We start from the raw sequence: 6,171 nt of genomic DNA, 5'->3' as shown, positions 1-6,171 counted from the left end.
ATGGGGGCATCGATGGGGGCATCGAGGCCTAGATGCATCCTTTTCCTATCCGCAAATTTCTTCTTTGTTTGGCTTTGGGCTTTTGGGCTTTTGGGCTTGATGCTTGTTTTCTTCATTAATATTTATGGGCTTTTGATGAGAAAAGAGATCTTGGGCTTTATTTTTTATTAACCTACAATTAAAGATAAAAACAATTATTAGTGGTATATTTATTCGTATAAAATAGATAATGAGGGTATAAAATTGTGATAAAAATGTGATTATCAAAACCCCTTAAAATGGATGATCTCCTCTCTTATTATAGGCTAAAAGAGAGAGTTAATAGCCCCTTTATGTGGGTTAAGTGGTCATTAAAAAGGAGGAGTTAGTGCGGAGTACTTATCCCCTGAAAATAGCTCTGAAATGGCTATTTGTGTGAACTTTGCGGACTTGGCGAGGTTGGTTGAAGGCGTGGGCAAAGGTCACTGCGGACGTGAGCGCGCCTTCTTCGGAAGTGGATGACTTTGTACACTTGACGTGGGCAAAGTTCATTGGTTGGCTAGCTTCGCCTCTGAGTTTGAATTTGATACATAATTTGACTCTAGGCTTGGTCGACCAATGGCGCTTTATGTCTCAGCCTAGGGCGTGTCATGAGAGTTCGAATTTGATACATAATTTAAGGTGGGCTGATTAGCGAGGTTCGCATTAGTCATCAGGTGACCTTCGCTCCAGCTTGTTGCGGGCTTGACTTTGGGCCCATTCGAAGTGTTTAGCCTTTGAGCGTTCACTTCTTGGATCCAAGCTGATCATCGTCCTAAGTGAAAATACATTTTGGCCATCTACAAAGATTAAATAGAAATATTCCCTAAAGGAGTACACTAACTGGTTATATCCCATCTAGCCAACATGATAACATGAACTGGGCCTCAACTCACTCACAATTTAGCCAAAAGTTATGGGCCCACAAAATCTACTCAATATCCATAATATAAAGGTTTCATCATTTATGCACAAAAAGATCATGATCAACCATACTAAAATCATGTAAGTCGGTGATATTAACTAGCTCAGCACATTTTTATCATCATAAACGCAATCAAAAGCTCACAAGACTTAATTTAGACATATGGGACGCAAATACACATGTTTACCAAAAAAAATAGTTTTTGAAGAATTCCTAAAAATGATTAAAAATCCACCTAACGTCAAACTATGTGCAAATGTCCCTTACAGGTAATCTTGATTTCAAGGAAGCTAACGAAGAAAACGGAAATAAAATTAGAAGTCAGAATCTCAAAATATGCATATAATAACAATTTGATAATTTACAGGTTGAGCGCCTCCTCTCGATGGGTGGGGGCATGCACTCAATGACACTCCACATAAGATAAGTGGCAAATTCATCTTCTTGAACTGCTTCCCGATCGGGAATGTGCATTGGCAGAGTGAGCGCGTGCACTCGACCTGACAGCCTGTCATTTTTTTTGCAATTTATCAAATTTTACTATCATATACTCCAATTATACCTCATTCTAAGAATTACTCGTGTCTTAGATTCATAGCAACACTCATTTGCAACTATTTTGAGCCTATTTCATCAAGAACCCAAAGAGAAATATCAACATTTCGGTATGATCAGACAACATGCTCAACGCTAACGGCCACTTTAAATGTACTCATTATTTCTTGAGCTTTGTTGCGGTATGGGAATAGATCCTCATGCTTCACTATGTATTCCATTTTGATTTGCTTGACGATGAGTTGAGAATACCCCTTAGCTTCTGAATACTCTGCACCTAATCTCCTGGCAAGGTCAAGTACTGTTAGCAAAGCGTTGCATTTCGTTAGCTTCTGAATACTCTGCACCTAATCTCCTGGCAAGGTCAAGTACTGTTAGCAAAGCGTTGCATTTCGCCACGTTGTTTGGACATGATTACTAATCTCCTGGCAAGGTCAAGTACTGTTAGCAAAGCGTTGCATTTCGCCACGTTGTTTGGACATGATTATGTCAACAAGAATGAGCATAAGATCATGTGTCGTGTGATAACATAACCTTCACTCTCGCAATTGTACTGCTACCTAGGTCAGATCTGGACGCTCCATCGAACCACATCTATCAGATTTGTTCTAAAAAAAAGATTCATGAACTCTTTATCATTTCCTACAACATGGGTCTTTTTCGTTGATAGATATTGTGAAGGAGAAATCTACCTTTATGGGATTTCCTCCCGTTAACAACCACCCATTAGAATCTAAATTAACCAAATCAAGGTTTTCAAGGATCAAATGATAGAACAACCTACAAAAGTCAAACTGACAAGTGGTAGTACTAACTCATGAGGAGTGGTAGAGTGTTAAACACCAAGCTTTAGAAACAAAGCAAGTTGGAAAAACGAACAAAGACCAAATAAAATGGTGGTGAGAACACTTCAAGACAAGAGTTTGCTGTGTTGCTGCAAAGCTGCGAGAGAGCATCAACAAAACAACAATAGCAAACAAAGAGGAAAGATTTTAGAGCCCTCGAAATGAAGGCCAAGGGGCTACATTTATAGCCAAAAATCTACTTGGCGTCGCAGAGCTACACTGTCGTACGGGCATTTAATGCAGCATGGAGCTATATAGTCACTTTATCACCGCATGGATAACAGTCAACAGGCGACACAACAGTTTCATAGTTCGGTTATTGCAATATAGGCGAGTGACAGCTTTATTAGCTTTGCGACCGATCTTCAGAGTAGTCCAGGTCAGCAGTGCAGACAACCGTGTAATAGAAAATTTGCTGCATTTAGTGGTGTAGATTTAGTAGTGTGACCGTCGATGTGACTTCTGACTCATATTACCATTAGTGTTGTTCGTCTCGTTGACTAGCTTTGCAACGACAACGGAGTTAATTGTGGACTTTTGTAATGTACACGAAGTTCCCCTTTATCATGTTGAATGACCAAATTGCTCTCGGAGGGCCTCTTTATTGTATCAAGTAGATTTCATCTGCATTTTTGGCCGCCTACATATACAATCACATTTCAGGTCTCCGGCAACCGTTCAAAACTATTCCCTTAGAAGACCAATCATTTAAAAAACTATTGACCTAAACGCAATGGTTTTTGCTCAGGGAACAGGCAGAACTATTGCAATAGTTTGGTACGCAAATGTGACCGCTATAGAAGTAAGCAATAGACTTCTGGTTTAAGGCAGTCTCTCATATAACGCTTTTTGGGCTTAGAGGCTACTATTTCTGCTGTAGAATTTATAGAGATCCATTCTATATTTCTATTAACAACAAAAAATAGTGAAATTCAAAATTTCAATTACCTCCCACATTTCTAAAGAAAAGCCACTAGACTGCAAAAACTTGACGCATATTCTAGACAAAATGAGCAAATCTGAAAATGTCCTCGTACTTGCATCCAACACTTCAAAATGGAAACTAGATAATTGCATCCAGCACTTGAAAATTCTCAACAAATAGTCACTCAAAAAAATTAACATAGCATAAAAAACACAATACTAATAAAAAAACTAATCCTCAGCTGCAAAGAGCACATCCTGAAGAACAGAACTGAAGGCCGATGGAGTTTTGATCTGCTAGCTTCCGAATCTGACCTCTACAATCAAATTGAAATCATTGGTTAGCAAAATGATCACAAAGGACATTAGTTTGTTAAGCATATCAAAATTGAAAGATTAATTGCATGCATCAAGCAAGAGTTATTCAAGACCGTAATTCTATTGCCACTACTAAATTATGAGGCATCCTAGACGGAAAATTCCGTCTAGGATACCTAGAATTCCGTCTAGAATGCGTATCCTAGACGAAATTCCGTCTAGAATACGCGTCTAATATGTTTCCATCTAGGATGTAGTATTTTAGACGGAAATTCCGTCTAGAATACATTCTAGACGGATTATTCTAGACGGAATTAAAAACCGTCTAGAATACATCCTAGACGGATTATTCTAGACGGAATTTCCGTCTAGAATACTACATCCTAGACGAAAAAAATTTCCATCTAGGATGAGTATCCTAGACGGAAATTTCCGTCTAGGATAGTCATCCTAGACGAAATTTCCGTCTAGGGTGTTTTTTAAATTTTTTTTCAAAAAAGAAGATATCCTAGACGAAATTTGAGCATCCTAGACGGAATTTCCGTCTAGGATGCTATGCTACAGTTTTTTTTTTTTTTTTAAGAATCTACTTTGAGTGCATTTACAAAAAAGTTAAAAATCCAATTATATTCAAATTATATTTCAATATCCAACACAATCTAATCCAATTATATTTCATATCCAACAACAAAAAAATTATATTCATATCCAACACAATCTAATTATATTTCATATCCAACAACAAAAAATTATATTCATATCCAACACAATCTAATTATATTTCAATATCAAATCCAATTATATTCAAATAATACATTCACCAAAATAGTAGAGAAATACATAAATTGTTTACAAACTTTTACATAAATTATTTACAATGGCTATGACATAGCAGAAGCAGGAGTCTCAATCACCTGCTGCATCCAAGAAGCTTGACTTAGATCTATTTTCTATGTCAGAACAGTCCACATCGTTCATAGAGGGTAAAAAGTTAAAAACATATAATTTAAGCTTACTTTGCATCTATGTTGTCAAAGTAATTGGACATGTTCTCAATAAAAGACGTAGCTATTTTTTTCCTTCTTCCATTCCAGGTATACGCATCTGCCTTCATCTCTAAACCAACTGCAACATGATCAAGAGCGAAGATCACAAGAAATTACATACTATCAGCTTCAGACATTAAGCAAATTGTAGAAATATATGTAACTCTCAATAGGACAACAAACATAAGGTTGCATCAATTCCACTTAAAAATTTAAATAATGGGAAACATTAATACTTAATGATCGATCCTCCTTTCCCAATTATCCCACCACATGAGATTTTTACTAGTGTCTCTCATCTTCCCGCAAACTAAAATATCCATTAATTGTGAAAAAAATATAAAACTTTGACTTATTAGAGTTGGCAAAGATCTGTAATTTATAGAAAAACCCGACAAGAAATCAAGACAGATAATAATATCTCAGGATCAAAGGGGACCTGATGGTATGCTACCTTATAGATTAGTTGAAGGGATTCAATAGCCTTTGAGTGAATGAATGAATCAGTGAATGAATGAATCAATGAATGAATGAATGCAAGTTGTGAGCAACCCCCCTTGGTTTATATAATAAATGAGTGCAAGTAAAATCTCTGCATTCCAGCCTCTTTCTACCAAATATGAACTCCCCACATTAATCAGTTTATGCTGAAAACAAACTTTATTTTGAGCAATGCAAAGCCCATATTCAACAATTATGGCTAGTATTTCAGAGAACTTGGAAACAAAAACAAATAGCTAAGATAAATTATGCGATATAATTGCTTTAATATGTTGAATCAAGTAGCACATAGATCGGAAGGCCATTTCAAAAAATATATGGAGTTTAAAGGAGATGCATGCTAGTATTTCTAAGGAAATCAAAAGACCCAGAGAAGAAAGTTGTAGCAACGGAATGTGGTACCTGTTCATTATTTCTAAGGAAATCAAGAGACCCACCACCAACACCTCCACCCACATTGGGAGCTCCCTGGAGAGAATGCTGTTATGAGATACATTTGGGTGAGGTAGTTTGAAGATTATAATGTAGGAGAAGCCTGACCTGTGGAAACATATGTAGAGGTGCAGAATTTGGCAATCCATTAATCATTTGAGAAACATGTTAACAACTTGCTGGTTATGTTTGATATTTTATATTTAAGCACATATTTCATCCTCATATTTGAGCTTGTTTTTGTCCTCGTACATCAAATATCAGTGTCTGTTGGCCCTTAAGGGATCACCCATTTGAAAGCCTATGATATTAAGAGGAAATGATCTTTTTAAGCTTGAAACATCACATAATACTCAGGTAGGTTGAGTTAAAAATAGCTAAGCCTTGTGTTACAGGGTTCATTCTCTTGGCTATGTCTCAATTTGTCCCAGATCTAAAATATTACAACTACAAAGCCTGTCACAAATCTCTCAACCTGAACAAAGATCAAGATGGCATCACATTTCTACATTAATCAAGGATGCTATGTTGCCTATAACAAAGTAATTATTCAAATTCACGCAGATAAGGCTAAAAACAAAGAATAAATCACCTGAATATAAAGCAC

General features: G+C 36.6%; 1 long non-coding RNA gene across 4 annotated transcripts; it reads right to left on the bottom strand.

Annotated features, from left to right (window-relative positions):
- LOC109843463 lies at positions 3,380 to 6,171 on the bottom strand. 4 transcript variants are annotated; one of them, XR_002247692.1, is made up of 3 exons: positions 5,535 to 6,150; positions 4,602 to 4,710; positions 3,380 to 3,584 (listed from the first exon to the last, which is right to left on the bottom strand). It is a non-coding gene; the product is annotated as an uncharacterized LOC109843463 (long non-coding RNA). The 4 variants fall into 4 exon arrangements; XR_002247691.1 differs by lacking the exon at positions 3,380 to 3,584 and adding an exon at positions 4,402 to 4,502; XR_002247690.1 differs by lacking the exon at positions 3,380 to 3,584 and adding an exon at positions 4,402 to 4,499.

The sequence above is a fragment of the Asparagus officinalis genome, chromosome 5 (assembly GCF_001876935.1).
Source record: "Asparagus officinalis chromosome 5, Aspof.V1, whole genome shotgun sequence".
Taxonomy (NCBI): Eukaryota; Viridiplantae; Streptophyta; class Magnoliopsida; order Asparagales; family Asparagaceae; genus Asparagus; species Asparagus officinalis.
The sequence above is the reverse complement of the archived record's forward strand: the minus strand, read 5'-3'. Positions and strand labels throughout refer to the sequence as shown.